Source organism: Cryptomeria japonica, chromosome 1, assembly GCF_030272615.1.
Source record: "Cryptomeria japonica chromosome 1, Sugi_1.0, whole genome shotgun sequence".
NCBI lineage: Eukaryota > Viridiplantae > Streptophyta > Pinopsida > Cupressales > Cupressaceae > Cryptomeria > Cryptomeria japonica.
In genome coordinates this window covers 505,129,854-505,139,079 of record NC_081405.1, presented here as the reverse complement: position 1 = coordinate 505,139,079, position 9,226 = coordinate 505,129,854, and positions in this window count along the sequence as shown.

The following is a 9,226-nucleotide window of genomic DNA, read 5'->3' as shown; positions in this document are numbered from 1 at the left end:
TAGAGGCATCTCTAATAAACTTGTCTCTTGTCTTCCTTTCTTTCTGCATAGATACATTACTTGCAATAGTTTCTGTATTACCAAATATTCCTTCAGATGGCTCCCTAGGTGCATCAAGTAGCGCTTTTGCATATATTTCCAGAACAGGTAGGTCTACCTCATAACCCATCTCAGTAACCCAAACAGTTCTAGGGCTTACTACTTCCATCCAAGTCTCATCTCGCTTAATGACAAAATAGATTTGCTTGTCATATTTATCAACTATGCTCTGTGGTAATCTCTCTCTTGCTCTCATCTTAGTTTGAAATGTTTTGAAGTAACCTACAATGTTCTTATCACAGTCAGTGCCCATATCAGTGAAAGCTTCCTATATCTATTTTCCTACCAAGATGTCATAACCAAAATCCTTGTGACCTATGTCAGGTATCTTTTTGGTAAAGTATAGCATTAAGCATACTAGTAGGTTCCCAAAATGGAAAGTACCTTTATTATCTCCCTTAATCTTCTTCAAAATGTCAATTAGTTCATCTTTAAGACATTCACAAACATCTATCTTAGCATTATTGTTCACCATTTCATATGCACTCTGAATACAAAGGCTAGAAACTGAATTCAGTCTATTGGCATGTGTTGCTTTATATCCAAGTATCATACTAATATATCTCACATTTGTATCCTTGACATCATTGACTCTAAGTGACCTGCTATAAAATGTGGCTCTAGTTAACTCCATAACCCCCTTGTTAGGTATTTTCTTGGTTTTATCACGCATACTACCAGTTGAAGGTAAAATAGTAACAACCTTAATTTCTTCCTTGGTTAACTTGCAAACTGACTCTAATCACATGAACTCTCCATGGACTCTGGTTTTATCATGCATACTACCAGTTGAAGGTAAAATAGTAACTACCTTAATTTCTTCCTTGGTTAACTTGCAAACTGACTCTAATCACATGAACTCTCCATCTATCTTAGCATTATTGTTCACCATTTCATATGCACTGTGAATACAAAGGCTAGAAACTGAATTCAGTCTATTGGCATGTGTTGCTTTATATCCAAGTATCATACTAATATATCTCACATTTGTATCCTTGACATCATTGACTCTAAGTGACCTGCTATCAAATGTGGCTTTGGTTAACTCCATAACCCCCTTGTTAGGTATTTTCTTGGTTTTATCACGCATACTACTAGTTGAAGGTAAAATAGTAACTACCTTAATTTCTTCCTTGGTTAACTTGCAAACTGACTCTAATCACATGAACTCTCCATGGACTCTAATCACATGAACTCTCCATGAACTAATATATCTCACATTTGTATCCTTGACATCATTGACTCTAAGTGACCTGCTATCAAATGTGGTTCTGGTTAACTCCATAACCCCCTTGTTAGGTATTTTCTTGGTTTTATCATGCATACTACCAGTTGAAGGTAAAATAGTAACTACCTTAATTTCTTCCTTGGTTAACTTGCAAACTGACTCTAATCACATGAACTCTCCATGGACTCTGCTCAATACAAGTCTTAAAACTTCCTTTGGAAATTCAGGAATGTTCAGTATTTCTACAAAACATAAATCTTCCACAATCTTATGTTTATTTTTAATCACACCTTTTTCACCGGTGATAACCTCATTAAACATTCTCTTCAAATCCCCAGTCCCTAGGTTTTCTATGTTGCAATGTATGTAGATTCTAGGGTCTTCTACAAATGCTACACCCTTCAGAATTTTCAAAAAAGCTCTGACAAAATCATCCTGTTTTGCAATCTCAGGGATAATCTTAAATATGGGTCTAGGGTGTTTGATGTTTTCAACAATGATAGGTTTTACAATAAACTCAGGAATAGAAGATGAGATTGCCATTTTGATAAATACCTCTTAACTGAAGTTCTCTAAATGCCTAAAAAATCACTTCGCATCTTCGCATCTTCGCCTTACGATGCCTTGCTCAGTTTTGCGCTCTCTGATTGTTTGAATGCTTGGTGAGTCAAAATGAGGGTTTTTCAGTTCTTTATAGCCAAAAAGGTTCTTTAAACCACATTAAATGCTCACCGATTAAGAGAAAACTTAACACATCTACTGATAAAGAAGAAATGTATCTTCTCACCATCAACCGAGGGTAAAATGCATGATTTTCAATTTGCTGCAATACCCCCTAAGGATTATTCCTTAGTTATATGAAGAATCTCCTATCAGTGGAGGGTTACTTTGTTCTACCAGTGCAGAGATAGATTCATCAACTTTCTGATCTGCCTTCTTAATCCATTGTTTTGAAAAATCTTGCTTTATTTCATTTACCTTTTCTTTTCCCTTCACATTAGATCCTTTATTGTTCGCCAGTATAGTCTTGATTCTACAAAATTTTACAATATGTCCAATCTTGTTACATGAATAACAAGTTACATTATTCCTCTGAATAGCTTTTCCATATCCTTGACCGGTTTGTGATTTGCATTGATTAGATAAATGCCCAAATCTACCACAAACATAGCATTTCACATTCATTTTGCAATTTTCTAAATTATGACCAACTTTGTTACATTTGGAACATTGACCAGTGGGTGAGTTTGTATTCTGATTATTTCTACATCTACAATGATTTTCTCTATGACCATATTTATTGCAATTGAAACATTTCCCATTAAATTTATAAGCATTAGGTTATCTTACCAGTGTGTTCAGATCTTGATTATTTGCAGTACCATAAATTTATCCAATTTCAAATCCAAGTCCATCATTAGCATATCAATTTAATGACTGAGTCTCAGATTTTCATTTCTTGCATCATTAAGTCTCCTAGTCAAGTGTTCTTCATTATTCTTCCTATCTTCAATATCCTTACATAACCTCATAGTCATATCTTGTATTTCATTCTTCATATTATTGTTCTCTTGCCTTAACTTATTTGCAATGTCTCTAAGAGTTTCATTTTCATCATCATCATTCTACATTTTCTCATGAAGTTCCTTGCTCTTATTTTGTGCTATAACCAGGTTCTCCTAAATTCCTTTAATGAATTCCTTAGAAGTCCTCAGATCATCTTCAAATTTGATATTCTTCAATTTTTCTGCATCAAAATCTTCAATAGCTCCTTCCAACTATTTTCTTAAGCTCTCCATCTATACTGGTTTCAGAATCTTCCTCAAGCTATTAGGATTTTGCAAATAAAGGACCAGACTCTGATACCAATTATTAGATTCAATGACAGTCCCAAAGACATTGAGAGGGTGGGGGGGTGAATCGGTGTCTAATTGGTTGAATGAATATTTAAACTTATTTATAACTTTGCAACCCAAAATAGTGTACCAGGAAATAAGAATAAATGCAGTAAACACAAATAACAGAGACAACATAGAAACACACCATAACACAAGATATTTTAATGAGGAAACCCGGTGTGGTAAAACCTCAGTGGGATTTGTGACCCACAATATTTACTCACTGGCCAATGAATAAATACTACTTACAGTAGGGGCCTGCACGTGCAGGGAGGCCAATAGCCTAGAGCTCACTGCTCAATGAAGAGTCTCACTGACTACAAAAATGGATAATTAAATCCAATACAATGTAGTACTTAAAACAACATCTCTAATGCCAAGTTCAGTACCCGTTTAAGCTCAGATAGATACCTTAACCAAAAATGTTTACTACCACTAAAAAATTATCTTCTACCATACATGTCTATCATTCCTTCATTACAAAATGATCTAGAAGATCTCATACATATATGAGTCTTTTACAATATACCAAGTTGGATTACAGAAGCTAATTATATTATAATAAATAAAAGTTCATCCCATGTCGGCCTGAGTGCTGGTATGCTTTGTTGCCGGTATAAGTGCCTGTCAGTGCTAGTGTTTGTTGGTGTATGTAGAAACCTATTGCTAGTTGGTTGCCAGTTGGTTGCCAGTTGGTTCCTAGTTGGTTGCCATCAATGACAACATCAACTATTCTCATATGAGTGTATAATGCCAACATTTATGTAATTCATGTATGCTTTATCTATGGCCAACCTAGTTGAGGGTTTCAATGTATGATCTTTGTATAAATGGAAGTGTAGATGTGAGATTTGGAAGTGAGAGTTTTTGTAAATTAGAGGTAATTTATGTGCAAGAAAAAAAGTGCAAATTTTAGTTTGTGATGAGATTTGATGAGCATATCTTTAGTGTAATAGTATGTTGAGATAGTGAATGAAGTCAGAGATATTTTTCATGATATTGTTTGCTTGACATAGTGGTTGAAGGACAGTTTCATGATCAAGAGATATTATTCATTAAAATTCATTACTCCCTATACTTGTCAAAAGACAATGAGTTTTTTAGTAGCCTATGTAGTTCTTTGTATCTTTCCCTACAACAGTGTACTTTAGTAATGCAAGTCCTTTATATCTTTCCCTAAGGTTATGCACTTTAGTTTTGCAATTCCAATTAGGTGCAATGAGCTCCTTGGACTTTAGCCTAAAAATGTGTAATCAATTATTCATATTTGAGTGTGATTATCACCATGGTTTTCCCTCCTTGGGTTTTTCATGTAAATTTGGTGTTCCTTTGTGTGTTGTTCTTTATGTTTTCATTTTTTATAATTGTAGAGATAAGTTAATTGCAATTTGAACGTTAAAGGATTATAAGTAAGTTGTGTCAAGGTTTGGACTGATTTACCCCTCCTCCTAGTCTTGTGGTGTGTTCAATATCTTCCTTATATATCCTTTGCATCATCCAAAAATATCAATTAGGTTGGCTCAAATAGGACCTAACAAATAGAACATGTGACCTAGAATAGGTCAGCTCCAAGCATATACATCAACCATAAAAAAGGTTGTGCACAAACCTAGGACTTAACTTATCCTTAAACATATCACAACACATCTTTCAAGGCTAATGAAATAGGTCAAGATCAACTAAAATTGAAGGAACATACGTTGTCGACCAAATATCAACACCATTGTCAAGATTGCTAATTTTATGCACCTTTTTATCAAGGAACTGAATACCATCTACAACCTTCCTACAACATATTATGAATAGATCAATCATCAAGTGCAAGTGCAAAAGAACATCATCATTGAACTAGTAAATACTATGTAGACTAAACATACTACATGAAGTTATCATAATAGAAAGCATGCACTGAAGCACCAACAATCCTAAAACTCATATCACTGGTCTAATACACTATCCTTAACATCTTCCCAAAACCAAAAGGTCATATCAATTGTAGTAGTAGAATTTAAAGAATTCTAGTGAGCCTAATTGAAACACTTTATGCTAACAAACTGTGATCTAGAGTTCAAACTCATGACTTTCTATGTACATTTGGTCAAATCCTACTAAAAATTAGAATGGTTCCTAACATACTTCATAGCTTGAGTCCAAAACCACACACCCAAATCATGCAAAGTAGAAGAATGAAGAGAAAAATACCAACACACAGTCATAGGGAAATAGAGTTTTCTATACTTAGATAAATTTCCTCCAACAACCAAACATATAACTGATCTCAAACACCATAGTACTGACTTCTTGAACATGTGAAATTTGACCAAGATGAGTACAACATATAATCAAGTTAGAAATCAAGTAAACCAATACATACCATTTACTCCAGATTAGTATATTGTCATTAGATGGTTCATTAGACTGTCTTTGATATCTCTGACCAATGACACAATTGGTCTCAAGCACCTTCAACAAATACACATCACCAAATTGCATCAATGACCTCAATGCATACTCCAACCATCTCATCAATGACAATTTATACCATTAGACATTAGGTTGACATTAATCACAATACATATTTCAATAATCTTCCTCCTTTTCATTCATGGAAACACCATATCTGCATCTGCAATCTATCCCCCTTCATCAATATCTCTCCTTCATGCACAATCTATACACTCCCCCCTTTGACATCAATAATAAAGGGAATAATGTTTTCCTAATGAAAAATGACTTTGTACATACTCCCCTTATCAATGTGCATCAATTTCCCCCCTTTAGGTGGAGATCCCACATTAAAATTGATATTACATGCAAAAATCTTTAACTATACATCTACAACTATAAAGTTGTACACAAACAAATCTTACCTTATCTATGCCTTTTTAGAATGTGGGATGCTCTTATATCTTACCCTAAGTTTGGCCAAAGAATTATCCCATTTAGCCTATGCTAAGGAGAGGATCTGGTTTTAACATTCAAATTACATGTATATATCCTCAATAATATCCACATTATCTAGAGTCTTCATTTTTTGTTTTGCTTCTCCCAAAATGTCGACCAAAGAAGTCAACCTCAACTCCACTACTTCCATTAGCATACAAAATTTCTTTTTAATTTGTTCTCTTTTCTCTTATATAAAAAATATATGTACATTAAGTTGATCTATTTGGGCTTTGATGGAGCCATCTTTATCTTTTCCTAAATCATATGTGCCAAAAAATTGAAAAATTTATGTCTCAATTGAATTACTCTATCCTTTTATTCTTTTTGTGTGGTCTAACCACATTAGATAAAATTGGTATAATGTTATAGATTCATCAATAATATCCTTAAACTTCTTCAAGTTCTTCTATAGTGTGATGTGTGCATTAGCACACCAATGAAAGGCCTCAGCCATTCTCTTATCATTGAACCTTTTAGGGCTTATTCCTCTACTTTATTTTTTAAATGAATTGAATGCTCCTTAAAATAATACATTAATAATTTTTACTATTGTTTTAGAGCTAAGGATGCATCAATATCTACCTTCGATAAACCCTCATGAATAAACTTCACTACATCATCAATTCGACTAGCTTTCTTTACATTCTCATTCAAAAACTCCTTCCTTGTTGATGCATGTAGTATGCCACTTAACTGAAACTTATGAAGGTGGTAAATTATTGAAAAAATAATCTACCCCCCTTGTGCTAGTTGTTAGGGTTTCAAGAAGATCCGAAGCAAATATGAACTAACAATTATATGTAGATTTAAATACAAAAGATAAAGAAATAAAAGAGGACACAAATAACACAGAGATTTAACGTGGTTCACCCAAAATGGGTTACGTCCACCATACACAGCTATCCAATCTTTCTTATTATCCAGCAAAAATAGTACATCAACCTTACAATACCTTAAGCATCCTAGCCGCTTATAACATGCATTTTTAGGGCAACAAACAAAGTCGGCCTTTTTAGAGTTTTATTACAATGTTGGTTTTCATCAACAAAAAAATGGCAAAAAAAAAATTTCTCAGGGGCTATCACCCCTGGTAAGGATACATGTTGAGTGTACAGTACTTTGCTGATCAGTCACCACATTTCAATAATCTCCCACTTGGAGACTGATCAGGCTCCAGACCGAACAATCTCCCACTTGGAGACTGAAACTACACGACACCATTGTACATGCAACATTCCTTGGAAAAACACTAGGACTCGACTGGTATACATTCCACAATTATCAATCAAGAAGACCAACAGAAACTGATGAAGAAATCAGCTTCTCCTATGGAACTGCCTTCGTGAACATATCGACAGGATTCTCACTTATGTGAATCTTCTCAAGCCGTAACTGACCCTCCTCCAAAACAGTTCAGATGAAGTGGTACCTAAGCTGAATGTGTTCTATCCTTGAATGAAAAGAAGAGTTCTTTGCAAGATGAATGGCACTCTGGCTATCAGTATTCAATGGGCGATCCTCCTGTGTTTGACCCAATTCCTCCAGAAAACATTGTAACCAAATCATCTCCTTGCTGGCTTCTGTAGCAGCAACATACTCAGCTTCAGCGGTTAAAAGTGCATTGTAGCCTAGAAATCCAACTAACTACAGGTCCCCCTATAGTAAAAATATACCTTGTAGTACTCCTCCATGAATCAACATCACCTGCTAGATCAGAGTCAACAAATCCACTCAGAGCTGCATTAGATCCTTTGAAACATAATGCTTTCGTAGTAGTTCCTTTCAAATATCGAAGAATCCATTTCACAGCATTCCAATGTTCCATACTCAGATTACTCATAAACCTTCTCACAACTCCCACTACATGTGCAATATTTGGCCTTGTGCATACCATTGCATACATCAGATTGCCAGAGCCTGATCAATCTCCAAGTGGGAGATTGTTGAAATGTGGCAACTAATCAGCAAAGTACTGTACACTTAGCATGTATCCTTGTCGGGGTCCAAGGTCGGGCCTGGCCCCGAGCGAGGGTTTGGGGGCGACAACCCCCAAAGTGGGCGAAGCCCACTACGAGGGTTTGGGGGCGGTAGCCCCTAAGAAAACTTTTTTTTGCCATTTTTTTGTTGATGAAAACCAACATTGTAATAAAACCCTAAAAAGGCCAACTTTATTTGTTGCCCTAAAAATGCATGTTATAAGCGGCTAGGATGCTTAAGGCATTGTAAGGTTGATGTACTATTTTTGCTGGATAATAAGAAAGATTAAACGGCTATGTATGGTGGATGTAACCCATTTTGGGTGAACCACGTTAAATCTTTGTGTTATCTATGTCCTATTTTATTTCTTTATCTTTTGTATTTAAATTTGCATAATTGTTAGTTCATATTTGCTTTGGATCTGCTTGAAACCCTAACAATTGGTATCAGAGCGAGGTTTTCTGTAAATTGGCAGTCTCTTTCAGATTTGAGTGGGAGCAATGGAGGATTCCAAATTCAAGGTTGAAAATTTTAATGGTCAGAATTATCAATTATGGAAAATGCAGATGGAGGATTACTTGTATCAAAAGGATTTGTGGCAGCCATTAGAAGGAAAGGCAAAGAAAGCGACCACAATGTCAGATGAAGAATGGGACATTTTAGATAGAAAGGCACTAGGATCCATTCAATTATGCCTTGCACCGTCTGTAGCTTTCAATATAACAGAAGCAAAAATGTCTGTAGATTTGATGGCGACATTGGCTAAGCTGTATGAGAAACTCTCAGCTTCGAATAAGGTATTTCTTATGAAGAGTTTGTTTAATTTGAAAATGAGTGAGGGAGGATCTGTAGCGAAGCACTTAAATGAATTTAATACAATTACCAATCAATTGTCTTCAGTAAAAATTACCTTTGCAGAAGAGGTTAGGGCTCTCTTGATTTTATGTTCTTTGCTAGAAAGCTGGAATAGCTTGGTTATGGCTGTAAGTAACTCTATCTCTGGTAAAAATACTTTGGTATTTGATGATATTGTTGGTGTTATCCTAAGCGAGGAAATGCGAAGGAAAAGCACAGGTGA